General features: G+C 41.4%; 1 non-coding gene across 1 annotated transcript; it reads right to left on the bottom strand.

Moving 5' to 3' along the window:
• Positions 1-16,068: 16,068 nt before the first annotated feature.
• On the bottom strand, positions 16,069-16,175 carry LOC116158384 (U6 spliceosomal RNA). The gene has a single exon (XR_004142690.1). It is a non-coding gene; the product is annotated as a U6 spliceosomal RNA (small nuclear RNA).
• Between the last annotated feature and the right edge of the window lie 4,415 nt (positions 16,176-20,590).

Genomic DNA, 20,590 nt, shown 5'->3' with positions numbered 1-20,590 from the left:
TGAATACTTCCCACCCAGACAGCCAGTTTGCAAAACAGTCTATACCTATGTTATGAAGCTTTGATTATTAGAACGTTCTTTCTCACATTGATCCAAATTCTAATTATTTAATAACTATTTTAAAAAATATTTGAAGGAAGCTGCTTATATTTCCACATTTTTTCCCCCCTAGACTAAGTAGTTCAGCTTCTTCATCTCTTCTCATGTGATATGATTTCCTGGCCCCTCATCATCCTGTAGTTCTCTTTCAGGTCAGGTTACCTAGCCGCAGAGTCGGAGACAGGGGTTCTAGTAGGAGAGATTTACTGGGGCAGCATCCTCAGGGCACACCTGTAGGGGCTTAAAGCAGGACGGGGCAAGGGACAGAACAGGGCGGGGGTGTGGTCTCAGCTGGAGACGATGCCCAGGGCAGCTCTGGAGCGGGAGTGGCACCACGGGGTCATCCCACCCTGAGACATGCTGTTCAGCCTTTTGTACTGCATGTCACCCGGCCATTGGCTCTGAGGTCGTGGGGAGCTTGGATTCACGTTCCTGTTTGGGCGAGGAAGTTAGCGGCCAACAGTCCCAGTGTGTGGGGAGAGGGGATCAGTATACCTTCTGCTAAGATCCCATCTCGATCATGATGCCCAGACCAGGGCCCACATACCCTAGACGTGGTCTGACACGCAGAATTCAAGGGGACCCTTAAATCCCATTCTCCTCAGCCCAGGATCAGCAGTCCAAGCTCACGCTGAGGCTGTGATAACATAAACCCCAAGACGTTTTTCACGTAAAACTGGTCCCAACCCAAGCATCTTCCATCAGTGCTCTTGGCGTGGTGATACCAAAAACAAAAGCACTTTTATTCCTTTAAAGTGTCATGTTGCTGTTCTGAGCTCACATGCTAGTGAATGCAGTTATTTCTGAATCAAGACTTTGTAGTTCTAACCTAGCACTCTCTGATGTTACCTGCAGACTTGAGTGTCTTTAGTGACTTTCAACTTTCTTGTCTGTTTTTGAAGTATAGTTGATTTACAATGTTGTGTTGGTTTCTGGTGTACAGCATAATGATTCATGTATATATATTCTTTTTCATATTCTTTATCATTATAGGTTATTATAGGATATTGAATATAGTTCCCTGTGATATACAGTAGGTCCTTGTTGCTTATCTATTTTATATAGTAGCATCTGCAAATCCCAAATTCCTTATTTATGAGGAATTTTCTCCCCTGCTAACCATAAGTTTGTTTTCAATGTCTGTGAGCCTGTTTCTGTTTTGTAAATAAGTTCATTTGTTCTTTTTTTAGATTCCACATATAAGTGTGGTGTGTGTATTTGTATATGTATGTGTATGTGTGTGTGTGGTGGAACATTACTCCACCATAAAAAAGAATGAAATAATGCCATTTGCAGCAACATGGATGAACCTAGAGGTTATCATACTCAGTGGAGTAAGTCAGACAGAGAAAGACAAATATATGATATCACTTACATGTGGAATCTAAAAAACTGACACAAATGAACTTGTCTGTTCTGGACACAAGATGGCTGGTCATCTCTTAGTTTCTGGCTCTTTGAAGTGACTCATTGTCCCCACCTGATGGTTTCTGTTCTGTTGCTGCCACCCACTCATCATCCCCTTTAACTTTAGTTAAAAACAGGTAGGAGCAGGCCTGAGCCCAGGGCTCAAGAGAGTCAGCCAAGGTCTAACAGAAAACTGAATCTGAGATAATCAGACAGCCTGGAACCCAGGTAGTTGAGGGGACAATTCTGGGTGGCCAACACTGCAAACTCGAGGATACCAGCACAGTAGCTCTGAGCCTTGTGGTAGCTTGACAGGAGGTGAGGAGATGTCTCAGAATAATTTAGGGAATGTATTCAACTAATATTCAACTTACCTAAAGGCATTTCAGAGTAGTGTGTGATTGCCTAGGACTTTATAATTTGTAGAGGGTTCTCCTTGATAATTGTCCTCATCCATTCTCTAGGATGATGTTTCCCACGCATCCAACTGCATCATCACTTTCAGTATCAGGCCCAGAGGAGGTAGGCGCCGTGATGCTTCCACCCTCCTTCCATCCATCCACCAGGGTAGCAGAGGTCACCCCTCACCTCTGGCCCGACTGAGTGTTGGGCACAGCCTCCTCTCCCCAGGCCTCCATCAGCAGAGGGAGGCGTCACTGTCAGCAGTCCTGCAACCAGATTTCTCTCTGCCAGCCTCATCTAGAACTGGGAAACCCTTTCCCCCAAAGGGATGGATGAAAAGGGTCACAGAAGGCCAGGGGCCACCCCAGAGGGATGTGTGTCCCACCCACCCTTTGAGAAACACCGACTCACAGCATATACTCTGTGGAGAATTATCTAATTATTCCATGGTCATTCCATCCGCCCACCCTCTCTGTCACTTCCAGACCAAAGACCTAAAAACCTTGAAGATAATGAAACTGCACAGCGGAAACCACAGTAGAAACCTATCACGTGAATTACCTTGGACCATGAAATATGCTTTCCCCCGCTAGTTAGAGCCACACAGCTTTCCATGTGACACATCCTCTCCTGTTTATTAGTCTAGTCCCCAAATTCAGTAGGTTTTACACAGTTGGGCTCTCTTTACAAAGCACCTTAAATTGTGGTTACAATATCAAGCAGAGACGTGGAACGCACTGCCCCAAAGTCAGGCGTAAGAAAGCTTCTGTACTGAGAGGCTTTACTCTGGGTGCTTGACTTCAGAGCACTGTATCTGTCTACATTTAAAACAGTTGATTGTTTTTAATGTGATGAAAGTATTCAAGTTAGAAAAGGTCACAGTGAAGAGTAAGTTCCCTTCTCATCCCTTCCCTTGGCTCCAGTCTCTTTCCCCAGAGGCAAAAAAAAAATTTTACCTCCTTTTTTTCGTTGTTTTTCTTGTCATCTTTATTCAGATATTTCATAGCAATCATATTACAAATTACAGTAAATGTTTAAAATTCCAGAATTCAAACATATTTACATCCAACGAACGTAAAACCCAGTCAGATGCAAAACATAAGTTTAACACAATCCTAAATTGAACTGTAAACCCAAAATAGACCAGAGTTGATGAAGACTACTTAATCTACAAAGTGGACATACATGGCTGAAACCAAAGAGGACTCCCTTTGTCTGAATAACCGAATGTACAAAATCCAATAGATCCATGTAAAAGCCCAAAGTCAAGCCTACCGCATGATTACAAATAATAATTATAATGACAATGGCACTCAGCTACAGGACCTGACACTGAAGATACCTACTGAATAGCACCATAGCTGAACCAACTGTGTTAAAAGCTGGAAGATAAGATGCTACCAGCTCACTCCTTGTTACCAGTGTCTTGTGAGTCTTTAATCATGGCTTCCCTTCCAAGTATACATCAATTGTGTTGTATACATGATATTCCTAATTTCTTTGAAATAGTGGTCAAATAATATTTTAAGAACTCTTCCTTTCATGTCATACTGCCTTGTTTTGGGTTTCCTCAAAAACAGAGCCTGAAGCAAGGACCCAGGAGCAAGCAGTCTGTTAGGGAGGTGACAGGAGAGCAGAAGTGAAGGAATAGAGACAGCAAGACATGGAAGGGAGAAAAATGAAGACAGGAAGAACACAATGGAATACTACTCAGCCATGAAAAAGAAGGATATTTTGCCATTGGAGCAGCATGGATGGATTTGGAGGGTATTGTGCTAAGTGAAATAAGTCTGACAGAGAAAGACAAATACTGTATGATCTCACTTATATATGGACTCTACAAAATATAACGAACTAGTGAATATAGCAAGAAAGAAGTAGACTCACAGATATAGAAACTAGTGGTAACCAAATTGTAACTAGTGGTTACCAGTGGGGAGAGGAAAGTGAGGAGGGGCAATATAGAAGTGCAGGATTAAGAGGTACAAATTATTAGGTATAAAATAAGCTACAATGATATATGTATAATGGAATATATCCAATATTTTATAATAACTATAAATGGGGTATAACCTTTAAAAATTGTGACTCTCTATCTTGTATACCTATAACATAAAATATTGTACATCAGCTGTACTTCTATTTAAAAAATCTAAGGAACATCAGCAGTGAAAGCATACTCAAGAATTTTATTTTGGATATACTAAGTTTTAAATGATTTTGTATACATCCAATGAGGAAGTTAAGGAGGCACTTGGCAAAGAGAGTCAAATTATTCACAGTCAATAAAATGGAGCTGTTTAGTTTCTCCAGAAACAAGGCCCTCCCCTGACATAATAATGTCTGTTACCACCCAGGCTTTCTTTTGCCTGCTGACTGATGTCAGTTAACTAGAGACGGAGCATTATATAAGACTTTACTGAGAGCTATTGAGAAGATAAACAGCCAGCCTTTACTGTTAGTGGCAGTTGCTTTCCAGACACCAAAATCACCCCCTGAGGTCTTTTATTCAGTGATGCCCCCAGATGATGCTTTCCACAAACTTCTTACTTATGTCTTCTTGGATGTTTTTCAATATGTTAGTCCAGAGAGTGGAAGCCATTACCACCCTCATTCATTTTTCATGCAGTATTGTAACTGGAATCGTGGATTCAGCAAGAGGAACTGGAAGCCATGTTAATAATGAATGCTAGGCACAGCTGGCAGGCACTCCTGTCGTCCTAACATCACTGAGAGCATCAGAGCAGAGGCATACCTGTGGCAACACACTGCCTCCCTTCTGCTGTGAGGTCGGTAACACAGGGACTAGAGGTGAACCTTTAGCCTTCTGCCTACGTTAGTGGTTCTCCAGCACCGTGAGTCATTCAAGGGTGAATCTAACTCAATAGGTCTCCATCCCTCTGTCCCTCCCACCCTCCCTTCCAACAAATATCTCTTAAGCTCCTGTCCTGTATCAGACAAGGCCTTTGACCTTAGAATCTGCATATAGCAAGTTCTACAAATGCTCTTCATGTAAGTGGTTCACAGAACTGGGATGTAGGAGAACCGTCATTGATAACTGTGTTTGTCTCTGTAACATCCATTGTATCCAGCCCCCATCCCCACCACACAGATGCTACATTGTATTTAGGTATCTACCCTTCTCTGCTCAGCCATGGGCTTCAGAAGCTGGCCAAAGAGGCATACATGCTGTCAGCGGAAATAATCAAAAGCAATGTGTAATAGGAATAGAAAAGAGTTTTATTTGAGCCAAATTTAGGATTATAGCCTGGGAGACATAGATTCCAGAAGTACTTGAATTGTGTTCCACCAGACTACTAAATGGGGGAGACTTATAAAGGCAAAACCCACAAAATTACATAAGAATTAGGATTGGAGCTGGCAGAAAGTAAGAGTGCTGGACATGACTGTATCTGGATGTAAAGGATAGCACTGGGGCAGCCACCTTGTGATGATGAGAGGGAGGCTAGCCCAGAAAGGAAGGCTGCCCACCAGGGTGACAGAGCAGCAAGATGAGAGAAACTTGTTCCTTGGTGATGCCTCTGAGCTACTGAATTATCCAACCCTGGAGCTGTCCCCCCACCCCCATCCTTAGACTTCCATGTTAAAAATAACCCATTTCCTTGTTGTTTAAGTGAGATGAGTTTGGAATTATTTTATACTTTCTGCTAAAAATATTGTAACCAGTACTGAATTTGTATATGCACTGTTGATACAGAATTTAAGCTTTCTGTAACTTATGATTAAATGATTGTAACATAATCTCAGGTGGGTTCCCCAGAAGCAAAGCCTGAGATAGGAGTTTGGGTGCACACATGATTTATTGAGGTTGGGCATTTAGGAGAAACCAGTAAAGGAGGGAGTAAAATAGGAAGGAAAAGGGGAAGAGAAGAATAAGGATGTTTAAGGCAAAGTTGACCCTTGACTGGTCCTGGGAGGTTCTGGATCTGCGTTGTCTAATGTAGTGGCCATTAGCCATATGTAGCTATTTAAATTTAAATTTAAAGTAAGTAAAAGGAACTACAGTTTTTAATTAGGTTCTTTGGTTTCATGTCATGTGCTCAGTAGCCTTGTGTGGCTAAATGACTACCATATTGGACAGCCATTCATCACGGAACATTTTACTGGACAGCACTTGGAGTGTTAATCATAACACAGAATTGCCCTACCCTGATGCGTTAGCAATCCAGTCCTGGTCAGTCATGCTGCCACTGTGAGGAATGGTGCCACAACCTACAGGGAAGATCCAGGGAGGTGATTCTAAGGAGGTGGCTCTAATCAGTCAAGGGCAATACCCCAGGGTAGGGCCCAGGAGGAGCTCACAGGTAAAAATTATACACAGCATCCACAGCAGCTCCAAATTCACCATCAGGTAAAGGGATCCAGATGGAGTTGTACCAATAGTGACCACTACTGTGGTGTTAAGTGGGCATGAGCTGGGATGCAGTGCTTTTAACATACTGATTAGGCAGCAGCCCTTCCCCACTGGTCCTCACTGGGAATTCAGAATCCCCTGGGTTTTTTCCTAGGGAACACCTTTGATCCCTATCCATGCCTAGGCTTCAGACATGTACCAACTGTAGAAACACATCTGATGAACGTGTCACTCCAGTGATTCTTAGATTTCAGGGGTACCGTGGAGTCCCAGACAGCAGCCTCTAAGGAAGAAAGGAACACAGCCCAGTGAGCAAGACTAAGAAAAAGTACCTGAATGTCGAAGGAGTGTGGTGACAGAATGCGGAACTGCTGGCAGAAATGTCTCATTCAGGCTCTGTGTCCTGCTAGAAAGAAAAGGGTATAAATTATTATTAAGTGCTCATTAGGAACTTTCCTATGTTTTATGTCTGTCTTCTCTTTGGTCACCTCTTCATATGACACCAGCTTTGTAATGCCATCTTCTATACAGAGAACGAAGATAATTTGGTCTTTCCTCTTGCCTGGTTGTTCAACATTTTAATTTTCTCTACATAAAAACCTTTTCTATTGAGGTATAGTTGATGCACAATTTTATATGTTTCAAGTGTATAACACAGTGATTCACATTTTTAAGTCTTTTCCATTTATAGTTATTATAAAATATTGACTATGTTTCCCTGTGTTGTACAATGTATTTTTGTAGCTTATTTATATTATACATAGTCGTTTTGCCTCTTACTCCTCCACCCCTTTTAAAACATTAATTTAAAAAATTTTTAATTACAAAAAATTAATTTTTTTTAATGGAGGTACCAGGGATTGAACCCAGGACCTCATGTATGCTAAGCATTCACACTACCACCGAGCTATACCCACCACCCGAATCTATTTCTTTTTTGTTATATTCACTAGTTTGTTGTATTTTTTAGATTCCACATGTACGTGATATCATACAGTATTTGTCTTTGTCTGATTTATTTCACTCACTATAGTACTCTCCCAGTTGATCCACATTGTTGCAAATGACAAAATTTCATTCTTTTTTGTGGCTGAGTAATATTCTACTGTATATACATATGTGTATGTATGTACATACACACACTACATCTTCTTTATCCATTCATCTACTGATGGACACTTAGGTTGCTTCCATATCTTGGCAATTGTAAATAACGCTGCTATGAACATTGGAGTGCATGTATCTTTTCAAATTAGTGTTTTCATTTTTTTCCCCAGTATATACCCAGGAGTGGAATTACTAGGTCATATGTTAGTTCTAATTCTGGTTTTTAGAGAAACCGCTTTTCTGTTTTCTACAATGGCTGCACCAATTTACATTCCCACCAACAGTGTTTGAGGGTTCCTTTGTCTCCATATCCTTGCCTACATTTGTTATTTGTATTCTTTTTGTTGATAGCCATTCTGACAGGTGTGAGGTGATGTTTCATGGTGGCTTTAATTTGTATTTCTCTGGTGATTAAGGATGTTGAGCATTTTTCTTGTGCCTATTGGCCCTCTGTATGTCTTCTTTGGAAAAATTCAGGTCTTCTACCCATTTTTTAATTGAATGTTTTTTTTGAAGGGGGGGATAAGTTGTATGAACTATTTTTATATGTTGGATATTAACCCCTTATTTGTCATATCACTTGCAAGTATTTTCTCCCACTCAGTAGGTTGTCTTTTTATTTCGTCCAAGGTTTCCTTTGCTGTGCAATCCACATTATTTTAAAATTAAATCTAAAGTAGAAACATTTCTTTTTGCTTCACAACTTGTTATGGAAACATGACATGTCTTTAACTTCCTCCTTCATACCTTGATCAGGGGTTACTTCTTGTCTGGGTAAAAGTCCTCAGATAACACAGCCCTGTGATCTCACTCTCCTTGGTCTCCCAGTAGCTGCTGCCAAAGTGGCTGGTCCAGCTCAGGCCAGGTTCTCACTGCCCTGTTACTGTGTTTATCCCCGGGGGCAGAGGGTGGGGTGGGTGGTGAGTGTTGGTGCAGGAGGAGGTGGTGTGAGCCTGAGTCATAGTTGCCTCTGAGCAAGAAGCCAAGGAGCTTCTCATTAAAATTCTTCTTCTTGGGGTCAAAAACAGAACTCAGAGGCTAAAGGACACTGGTGGAGTTCTATTCCTGTCCCCTCAGTGCACCCCTCCCGCCTTCCAACTGCTGGCATCAGCAGCTCACTCTGAGGGCTGTCCTCTGGCCACTGAAGTCCACTTTGTTCACCTGTGTGACAGGCTGCAGGGGTCCAGGAATGACTGCCCCTCCCCTCATTCCACCCCCTCTCCCTGCTAGCCTTCAACCAGCAATTAATGGAACTTAGTGTAAAAGTTCCGAAGCTCCTCATCCCTAGGGGGGAATATCCCCATCACGACCGAGCTCCAGTCATCTCCATGGTAATGGGCTTGATGTCCAAGTCCTGTTTATTTGATTGTCTTTCCCCTACTGTCTCACTTCCCTTCCTACCAGTGTTTCTTTAGCTTCCAAATGAACTGCTTTCATTTGAATCACTGTCTCAGCTTCTGCTTCTGGGGGAACCCAATGAAGATGATAAGTGAATGAAGTTGACCAGGAGCAGTTGTCACTGGGGATGAGGTGGTGTGGACATAAGGCTGGCAGCCTGCTGCCCAGCCCAAGCCTGAGGGTAGTCATCAGGGCACGGAGGCTGGGGTAGCCTGCCTTGCCTCCACCTCTGCTGAATGAGTAGCGTGATTCTGGAGTGAAGGTTATTAGCAAGTGTATGAATCGTATAACAAGTCACTTACTCCATATAGCTCTTTTTTTTAAAAATTGAGGTATAGTTGATTTACAAAGTTGTGTCAGTTTCAAGTGTACAGCAAAGTGATTCAGTTATACATTATGTGTATATATATATATATATTCTTTTTCAGATCTTTTTTTCATTATAGGTTATTACAAGATATTGAATACAGTTCCCTGTGCTATACAGTAGGTCCTCATTGTTTACTTATTTTATATATAGTAGTGTGTATGTGTTCATCCCCAATTCCTGATTTATCCCTGCCCCCGTATCACTCTTACCACTTATAAAGCTGAAAAACTGTGTTCTCCATCTGTCTCACCCCTGTGTTGCTCTCTTAGTTGGCTAAGAACTTGAAAGGAGAGGAAGAGGTTATTAATCGAGCCTCCTGAAACTGTTACAGTAAATAAGGCAAAATGGTGAGCAAAATCCAGGGAGCTGGTCAGAGTGTGGTTAGGTGCTGGCCACTGAGGGAGTGAGTAAATCTACAGTCCACAGAGGCAGAGGCAGAGGCAGAAGTGGGTACTAGGTGGCATACCAGAATAAGAGTTCAGAAACAGAGACAAGACAAAAGCCAAATAATGGGAACGCTTGGGAATGCTGGGGATGCGATACTGTTGATGGCAGTAGAGCTCAGTGATCAGAACTGGGTGCCTGCATCCAGAATGCAGGAACACCCTCCCTGTTGATGCGTGGCTTGTGGGCAGGAGCCAGTCAGCCGCCTCCTTTATCAGGCTATGATTGGGCCCCACGGGGGCAGGAGGCCGGGCTGCAGCTGGGGACAGAAGAGAAACAACAACCAAGGAAACAGGCTGGTACTGATGGATTCTGCAACCAAATAATTAGAAGACTAGCTCAGTTCTATCCTCCTTGCTCATAAAGGGGCAACACTGTGCTTTGTCAAGACACAAAGAGGAAAATGCCATCCTTTCGTCTCTTTTCTCAGATTTTGCAGATGTCAGCCTTAAAAGCCTTCCTGTCTGGCTGGTATTTTTTATCTTCTCTGTCAAGGTACATGAATCATAAGGGAACACCAGCTGCTGTAAATGACTTCAAATTTGTCCTGCTCCAGACAAGTTACGTACCAGGTATATAGGTCCACGCTCTGACAGTTACAAAAGGCCTGACTAAAACCAACTTAAGCAGAAAGAGAATTTATCAGTTCAGATAACTGGGAAGGATCATGGGCTAATTTAGAGGGTAGGAGGAAGAGCAAAGAATCCAGGGTCTCAAGGACCAGAGCCAGGGACTCACTGCCGATAGGACTCTCTGTCCATCCAGTTCTCAACACAGTTTGTCCCTGGTTTTCTTCGTACATTCATCTTACTCTCTCTGTAGGCAGGCCTTTGCAACACCCTTGCAACTCCTCCATCAGCCCCAGAGTCACACCCTCTCAGGCTTGACAACATCAGCAGAAAGAGATCTGTGTATTACTTCCCAGGAAGGAAGGACACTCATTAGCACTGCCTAGGTCTCATGCCCATTTCATGGCCCAGCCTATAATAGATTAATCAACGAATAGTCTTGAATGAATAAGACATGATGGCCCATGTGACAGTATAGTCCTCACTGGTGTAAATTAATAAATTTCAGTCTATATCTCTATCTTGAGATACTGGTGCATGCGCACTCACTTCTGAGAGATGTCTGCTCTGGGTGCATGGAGGAAACAGTCTCTGAGCCTGTAAGTCTCTGAGAGCTTTGGCAAACCCAGCAAGGTAATTACATGCCACCCTGGAAGGTCTCCTGTATGGTCATCCAGCATCTCTGCTTCCTCAGATGACCACCTGTTGAGGGTCTATACTGTTGATGGAACAGATACCTTTCCCCATTTGCATTTCTACACTAACAACTTAACTATGAAATGTGTATTTTTTTTTCAAAATTTTCTTCACAATATCATTATGAAATAACCATCAGATAAGATCTTATGGTCTCTGTTTCATAGGTAGGAAAGCCCAGATAAATATTAAGTAAGTCAGTGTTTCCCAAGGCATGTTTTACAGAACATGAGCCCTCTAAGTGATCCGTAAAAAAGGATTCTGTAGTCAATCCTGTGAAAAGGGATTCTGTAGTCAGAAAAGTCAATTCTGTAGTTGGTCAACCTCTGATTGATTCACAATACTTGTCAGTGTATTAAAAGTTCTAAAGAGACTGAAGTTAAGAAACTTACACAAACAGAAATCCATTTAAATTTGACTCTGGCTAGTCCCAGAGGCAGAGGGCGGCCAAGAAGATGGTTGGGAATGGAAAAGAAGTTGATGGGTGGTCAGAGGCTGGAAGGAAGGGTGTGGCAGGATCTGATCTGTCAAAACACTTGAAGCAAAAGGCAGATCTGCCAGCTCCACAGGCATACTGCCTCTTCTATCTTCTTTATCTCTTTCTGGATCAACATTTTTTCCCTCCTGGATCTTTCCAATCAGTACTTACACAAACTCAAGAGGCTCTTTGCTTTTAATGTGTTCAGAGGACTAGCATCATGGACATCACTTAGGAGCCTGCCAGAAATGCAGACTCTCAGTCTCCACCCTGGCCGGCTAAATTATCTGTGGTTTAACATGATCCCCAGATGACCTGTATGCACAGTAATGCTTGAGAAGGCCTGCTTTAAACCAGGACCAGGTTTCTCTTGTAAAAATGAAAATCAGATCTTACCTAATCTCCCCTGAAAAACCGTGTTCTTCCAGATTCTTTCCTTCCCTCCCTCCCTCCCTCCTGCAACTGCTAACATTTCCCAAAACTAGTTTTCCAAGAACACTCTTTGGTAAACACTGGGCAGAGTCATTGGTCCCACCTTGGTGACAGCACCTGACTTCCTGTCTCTGTGAATTTTGCACTAGGTGAAGTGGCCTAATCAGAGTGCTGAGTCCACCTGTAGAGGCTTCTGAGCTCTTAATTGTTACAGAAGTGACGTTTTCAGAGCATGCCAGTCATTTTCCAGTTTGTTCTCCAGTTCCATGCTCCACTCTTGGTATGGCAAGGGGCTGACCCTACAGCTATGTTTCCCAGGCTCCCTTGCCAGTCGAGTGCTGCCAGTGGGAAACGCTGGCAGCAAATCACAGATGGGAGGAGGGGGAGTGTCTCCACCGAGGTGGCACCACCGTAGTGGTTCCAGTCCTGCTCCTGCACTTGGTTAACACTGCCTCCTGCCCTTGTTCTTCCAGTCTTAGGGATGGTAGCCGCTCCCTGCTCTTACTAATCTCTAGGTTGCAGCTCTTGTTTGGCTTTTTGGCTTTTCCAATACCTATATAACTAGTTCCCCGTACCTGGTATGGGTTATGTTTTCCTGAGTGGACTTTAACTGATACACGGAGGTATCGGAAAATGGGATTGGGGGAGGAAGAACATTTGAGAAATAGGCAAATTCTATTTGACTTGGTAGTCAAGGCCCATCAGGGAAAGTGATGGAGACCAGGAGGCAGTGGTAGCCCATAGGTGTTAAGAGCTCTTACCAACCATCATTCTAACAGTGCTTTCCTTTGTAAGTACCATCCTCCACCCTAGGGATTGTGGGGAAGTTTTAGGAATAGAGAAAAGGGCAGATTCTAGAGGCCCATCCATCTCCCTGAGCATGAGTGATTTTCTCTGGTGCTTGTCAGTTAAGTCACAAATAGGTCAGTGTTATTGTGCAGTTGCTGGGGTGGAGGTCAGAGGAGTTGTCCCACAACAGAAGCCTCTTCATCTGGGAACAGGTTGCGGACAACTTCTTTGGGCCACATCCATAACCTGCCTGGGTTAAGCCAGCTGCTGAATTGTCACGGTTGGTGGTTGGACCTATTGTCGAATGTCAATATTTTCACAGTCATCTCACACTGCTGAGCTCCACTCACTCTGGCATCTGTCCCTTGGCCCTGCGAGGACAGGCAATTCTTTTCATACATAATAGGAAAAGATAGAGAGACACTGTCTTTCTCTCAAAGAGTGTTCAAGTAAGCGAGCCGTCACGCTCTGAATAATGCCCTTTCAAATAGAGGAAGAACAGAATTCTAGATTCACACACTTCTGGGACATTTAGGGAGGGCAGTTTACTGAGTGTGTTTTTGCAAGATGTTTCTGTGATGAAACCTCAAAGTCTGAAAGAAGTACTATATATTTATTCAGAATATTGTGTGAGCGTTCGTATATATACATAAAAACCCATCACCCTTCAAATATCCAATGCTTAGGACGGGAGACGAGAATTACCCTGTGCCTGGAAGTGTAGACAAACAATGCTGAGGCTGAGAGGGCAAAGCAGACGGGAACTCCACACAAGCACGCCCATCAAACAAGGTGTCTCTCAGCTTCTCTGGAGGTTGAATCTGGAACTACTGGTCCCTTGGCGTGCCCCTGGGGAGCTACTGAACCTGGGGAGGGGTCTGAGGTGAGGGCACTCTCCAGGAAGTAATGCTTCTCTGCCTTTCATGAGCTCAAGTTGCAGCTTGGCCTGGAGATGGGATGGGTGGAGCTTTTGACTGAGAGACTAGAGGCCCCAGGTTTCTGCTCAGAGTGACTAGAGGGTGATTCAACACTCTCCTGGTCGCCATGGCAACCGTAGAGGGGAGCTGGTGGGTAATGACCCCTGGTAGAAGGTGGACACACACTCTTCCTCCTCCAAAAGGCAAAAAGGTGCAGCCACAAGCATCTCAGATCGTCACATATGTTTTCCATCTGTCCTTTTGCCCCCCGGGGTTGAAAAGTCAAGCCTGATTTTTAAAAATAATGCCTCATTCACTTTAATTTTCTTCATCTATTCCTAGAGGAACCTAGTGCCTGGAACCCCTGGTTAAGATAAACATCCTTAGCTTTTGTGTTATAAACAAATTTCTATGGTTAAGAAAATATCAATAAAAAGCCTTTTTTTAAGCTCTAATTTTCTTTAATTACAAGTACAATCTTTTAAAAATTATCAATGACAGGAAAAGACTTACAGTTTAGAATTTCCTCCCTTCCCCCTAAGGAGACAGTGGGCAGTGCCTAGTAATCAGAGGATCTTTTTTTTTTTTTTTTTTTTTTTGCTAAGTGCAAGATCAACTTTCTGTAACAGTCACCTCTCCTGTGCAGGACAGAGTTAAGTGATAGATGTGGGAACAAAAGTTTGGAGAAGTGGGGCACAGGAGGCTCACTGCAGGAAAGGAGAGATGGGGCTGGTCAGAGGCCTTGGAGCTGGTGGAGGAGGCTGAGTCAAACTACACTGACCTCTGCCTGGGGAGATTAGGACATTGACCCGCAGGCAGCGGGTAGGATGGTTTGGGGAGAAAATGTATGTTTAATAAGATTTTTTGGAAATACCATGCACTAGATAATGTAAACCATGACCTTTGTTCCCCCTAGAAGATCTTGGTTCTAGAAATTCTAGATTCTGGAGTAATGTATCCATGTTTCATTATTGCATAGAGGAGTCTGTTTTCCTTTGGAGAGTCAGTTAAAGTAGTGTCCTGAGATGGAGGCAGTAAGGGGACAACGACACGCCTACCTTTGGGGCTGAGCCACATCTTTGCTTTTGTGAGTGTTATATACACATTTTAAATATTCAAAGCATAAAGAAACATACAAAGTGAAAAGAGAAATTTGCCCTCACCCTGTTTTGATTAATTACACTATTCAGGGTTAACTTATCCACAACTAATAGTTTGAGGTGTATCCTTCAATATTTTTCCTATGCATTTATGGACATGTGCACAATTGATTTCTTATCTGGTTCATAAAGAATTTGAGGAGGGAGGGTATAGCTCAGTGGTAGAGTGTGTGTTTAGCATGCACGCAGTCCTAGGTTCAATCCCCAATACTTCCATTAAAAAAAAAAATTAATTTAAAAAAATTTTTAAAAAATCATGTCCCTCCGCCCTCCACACACAAAAGACTTTGAGGTTGAAAACAATTTCTCTTTAAAATTTTTTTTAACATTTTTTATTGATTTATAATCATTTTACAATGTTGTGTCAAATTCCAGTGTTCAGCACAATTTTTCAGTTATTCATGGACATATACACACTCATTGTCACATTTTTTTCTCTGTGAGTTATCATAACATTTTGTGTATATTTCCTTGTGCTATACAGTGTAGTCTATTCTACAATTTTGAAATCCCAGTCTATCCCTTCCCACCCTCCACCCCACTGGTAACCACAAGTCTGTATTCTCTGTCTGTGAGTCTATTTCTGTCCTTTATTTACACTTTGTTTTTGTTTGTTTGTTTGTTTTTGTTTTTGTTTTTTAGATTCCACATATGAGCGATCTCATATGGTATTTTTCTTTCTCTTTCTGGCTTACTTCACTTGGAATGACATTCTCCAGGAGCATCCATGTTGCTGCAAATGGCATTATGTTGTCGGTTTTTATGGCTGAGTAGTATTCCATTGTATAAATATACCACCTCTTCTTTATCCAGTCACCTGTTGATGGACATTTAGGCTGTTTCCATGTTTTGGCTATTGTAAATAGTGCTGCTATGAACATTGGGGTGCAGGTGTCATCCTGAAGTAGATTTCCTTCTGGATACAAGCCCAGGAGTGGGATTCCTGGGTCATATGGTAAGTCTATTCCTAGTCTTTTGAGGAATCTCCACACTGTTTTCCATAGTGGCTGCACCAAACTGCATTCCCACCAGCAGTGTAGGAGGGTTCCCCTTTCTCCACAGCCTCTCCAGCATTTGTCATTTGTGGATTTTTGAATGATGGCCATTCTGACTGGTGTGAGGTGATACCTCATTGTAGTTTTGATTTGCATTTCTCTGATAATTAGTGATATTGAGCATTTTTTCGTGTGCTTTTTGATCATTTGTATGTCTTCCTTGGAGAATTGCTTGTTTAGGTCTTCTGCCCATTTTTGGATTGGGTTGTTTACTTTTTTCTTATTGAGTCGTATGAGCTGCTTATATATTCTGGAGATCAAGCCTTTGTCGGTTTCACTTGCAAAAATTTTCTCCCATTCCGTAGGTTTTCTTCTTGTTTTACTTCTGGTTTCCTTTGCTGTGCAGAAGCTTGTAAGTTTCATTAGGTCCAAAAATATGGAACGCTTCACGAATTTGCATGTCATCCTTGCGCAGGGGCCATGCTATTCTTCTCTGTATCGTTCCAATTTTAGTATATGTGCTGCCGAAGCGAGCACTCTCTTTAAAATTTTGAAGAGCAGGGAGGGTAATAGCTCAGTGGTAGTGTGAATGCTTAGCACGCATGAGGTCCTGGGTTCAATCCCCAGTACCTCCGTTAAAAATAATTTTTTGAAGATATTGCTCTATTGCCTATTTCTTTTTTTACATGTTAAAAATTAATTTTTGAATAGTTAGTACATACTTGGGGTATGAATTTGAAAGATTGAAAAAGGATATAAAAGTTGATCCCCTCACCACTGATACTTCCAGCTGCCTAGTCTCCTTCATTGGTGGCAACTACTGTCACTGGTTTCTTACGTCTTTCCAGATATATTCTGTAATATCTGTGTGTTTACGAACACACACGCACACGCACACACACATGTTGAACCATATGAAATTACCATTTTTGGACTTAAAAATCAGCAATTTCATGCAACTTAACCTAACATATATGAATATAATTTTTAATCACACTAATGTAGCATGCTGTATACACTGTAGTGCACTTTGGTTTCTGACTTAACATCTTGAGATCTTCCCACATCTGTATGCCTAGAGCCATCTCATTCTGTTTCAATTTTGTCCCTATTTATTTGTTTTCATGGCAAACTATTATTATTTTAAAATTTACATACAGTAAAACTGAATCTTACTTTTGGTACATAGTTCTGTGTGTTTTAACACATGTATAGATCTGTGCACCCACCACCACGATCAGGAAATGGAAATCACCACTAATGATAAAGAAGGAATCCTTCTGGAAGACACTCCAGGTTCTCCCCTCAAACCTCCCTCCCCATTTCTATGCCTTACCTACACCCCAAAACAATATTTTCCTTGACTTCTAATACCGTAGATTAGTTTTGCCTGCATGAAATAATGTAGTATACATTCTTTTGTTTGCCTTCTTTCACTCAACATTATATAAGATTCATCCATGTTGTTATGTGATTACTATAGAGCAATAAATTGCACAATATTTCATTATTTTGTAGCATTTTTTGACATGCAGAGTAAAAAAGTCTTTAATATAGATTGATAAGCTGTTTTTTTTGCAAAGGTTTCTGGATTTTGTGTTAAACTTAGAAAAGGCCTTTAGCACTCCAGGGTTACAAAACAAACTCTCCCATGTTTTCTTCTAGTACTTCAATAATTTCATTTTTCAGGTGTGAGGAATGAATCCAACTGTTTTTTTCCCTCCTCAAGATACTAACTTATTATCCAAATACTCTTAATCCTCATGGGAAATTTTTAATGGATACAATGACGTATCTGCATTTTACAGGTGAAGAAACAGACATATACAGATGTTCAGTCGTTTCACCCCATCACAGTACTAATAAAAGGCAAAGCTGGGATATGCACACAGCCAGCTGAGTTTAATGCCTACATGCTTGTTCATTATACTACCCAGCCTTTCCACCCACACCATATCTTGAGTATGAGGCAAGAATCCAAATATTTGCAAGAGTGAATTTGTTTTCTTAGGAGTCTGATTATCACATAGTTACTCAGTAGGAGCAGGGAGTTTGACACTTCACCTCCATTCCATCAGCCCTTCTCTTTGTTACCAAGAGGCTTCATTCTTGGTATAAGATGTTCTTTCCCTCTCAGCCAAGTGTTGGGTTTTCCTTTCCAAGGACTCTTCTCATTAAATTGTTGAGTCATCAGCTGTATAAACATGTCCTAAGACATGTCATGGAAACAATTACAAAACTGTTAAAAATTAAATTGAACTAATTTTAAAAATTGAGCAGGGTGTGTCTCAGAGAAGAGAAGGAAATGTTAAACATATTACAGTTGGAGACCAGGATAAAGGGCAAGAAGCCTGAGGTCAGTTTCTAGTTCTGTCACTAGATCATACGACTCTGGGAAAGTCATTTTTTGGCTCTTGGCTGTGCAAGAGCAATAAGAATGTAGCCCCTCACTTTTCCTTAATTTACTTATTTCTGCCTACACTGGGAATTAAATTAAAAAGAAAGAAACCAGAAAAAAATTTCTTTAAAGGAAAGGCCCCCAGGATGAAAAGTAGGTTAAATTCCTGGGAGAGTCATAGTCTAAGTTTAGATACTGATATGTAGACCTTTCTTTCATAGGAGGTCTTCCAAAATTTTATAAATTTAATTTACAAAGCCATAGTGTTCTTTTGCAAAAGTGAATATGAAAAACATAATATATTTCAAAGTGTTCCCGTGAAATCCATTAAAACAATATAGTAATACAGGTATTCCAGCGCACTCCCGAGCTCTGTTACTTGCTACGGCCAAAGTGTACACACATATACATATATAATGTGTGTATATATATATATATATATATATTCCTCCTCCCCCCACCCCTCCCTGCATACAAATGTTGGCAAATCTGGTATATGAAGAATAACACAGCTGTAGCACTTCCACATTTGACGATAAGCTGTAGCTCTCAGTGTGCAAAATAAAAAAATTTTTTCAACCAGGAAAAATATATATGTTGGTGAGGACACTTGGATATCAGTCAGTAAATTATTTTGGAGCAAAGTGTTTGAGAACATGGAGAAATCTATGTCAACAGGAGTCTATGCCTCCACAGTAAGGGATCCAGAGGCAGGTGTGGGTTTTAGAGCCATGAAAGCTCTGGGTTCATATGCTGCCTCCACCTGGTCAAAGCTGTGTTACTTTGGGTGAAATTCTTAACCTTTCTGAGCCTTGGGTTTTTCAATTTTGATTAAAAAATTTTCATATAGTGAAGATTAGCATTTGTGGTATGTAGTTTTCTGGGTTTTGACGAATGCACAAAGTTGTATATCTACCACTATAGTTATGATATGAACTGTTTCATTATCCCAAAGATCCCCTCATCCTGCCCCTGTGGAGTTAACACCACTGCCACCCCATGTCAGTCCTGCCCCCTCAACTCCTAGCAACCACTGGTCTGTTCTCCCTCCTTATTTTAGCTTTGCCTTTTCAGAATATCATGTAAATGGTATCTATTGGGCTGCACTCCACAGATCTGCAAGCCTTGTTCTTGCCCAGCCTCAGAAACAAAAAAAGAGCCCAGAGTCAGCAATAGAGACATCAGTGGTTTAACAGACGGGGCTCTTACATGTCTGAAGCAAGGTCCTGGCACAACACCCCACCACGTGGGCAGATGGCGGGAGGGACAGTAGTCTTTTGGGAGAGGGAGATTAGTGATGACATCAGTATTGTAATCAGGGGAAATTGACATCACCTTGGCTCATCGGTTACCAGGGAAACCAGCAGAGGAGAAAGCCCCACAACTCCTCTTTGATAAACTATCCACAGTGGAAATGTTCTAGCTGGGGCTGGCGGTGTAGGGTGGGCAGGGTATGTAGGCATTTACAGATTAGGCTCTGTGATTAGGAGAGAAGGTCAGTCATGTGAGTAAGTGTAGGTGAAGCAGGGACGTTGAGCAGGGGAGGTATAGAGAGCACGGAACGGCCACCTTGACTGGCCTGACCATATGGAATCATATGCATGTACGGTTTCTTTTGGGTCTGACTTCTTTTACTTAGCAAAACTCAAGGAAATCCATTCAGGTTTTTGAGGGTATCTATTCTTTGTTCTTTGTATTTCAGAGTAGTATTCTATGGTACGGAGGTACCACAGTTTGTTTATCCATTAATTGACTGAAGGACATCTGGGTTTTGATAGTTTGTGTCAGATATCTCCTTATAATATCTGTAGAATATGTGGTGATATCCTCTGTTTAATTCCTAATATTGATAATCAGTGTTTTGCTTTCTCTCCTTGAGTCTTATAAGGGGCTTGCCAATTTTACTAACCTTTTCTAAGAACCAAAGTTTAGCTTTATTGGTTTTTCTCTATTGTTTGTCTGTTTTCTGTTTCATTTATTTCATTACTTTATTATTTCATTCCTTCTACTTACTTTTGATTTTAATTTTTTCTTCTTTTTCAGACTTCTTAAGATGGAAACAGATTATTGATTTTCAACCTTTTTTTCTTTTCTAATATAAACACATAATAAAATAACCTTCCTTGTAAGCACTGCTTTAGCCACACCTCACAAATTTTGATATGTCCTGTTTCCATTTTCATTCATTTAATATATTTTGTAATTTCTCTTGTGCTTTTTTCTTTGGCCCATTGACTATTTGGAAGTGTGCTGCATAATTTCCAAATATTTGGGGGTTTTCTAGCTATTTCTTTGTTATTGATTTCTAATTTAACTATTTTGTGGTCAGAGAACACACTATATGATATTAATCCTTTGAAATTAATTGAGACCTGTATTATGAATTAGCATATGGTCTATCTTGGTGAATGTTCCACGTGTATTCAAAAAAACATGTATTCTGCAGTTGTTGGGTCTTTAAAAAGAAAAATCAGTTAGACAAAGTTAGCTGACCCAACTTCTCTACATCCTCACCATTTTTTTGGTCTACTTGTTTTTATCAAGGACTGAGAGA

The sequence above is a fragment of the Camelus dromedarius genome, chromosome 17 (assembly GCF_036321535.1).
Source record: "Camelus dromedarius isolate mCamDro1 chromosome 17, mCamDro1.pat, whole genome shotgun sequence".
Taxonomy (NCBI): domain Eukaryota; kingdom Metazoa; phylum Chordata; class Mammalia; order Artiodactyla; family Camelidae; genus Camelus; species Camelus dromedarius.
This window is presented reverse-complemented; position numbering and strand designations above follow the sequence as displayed.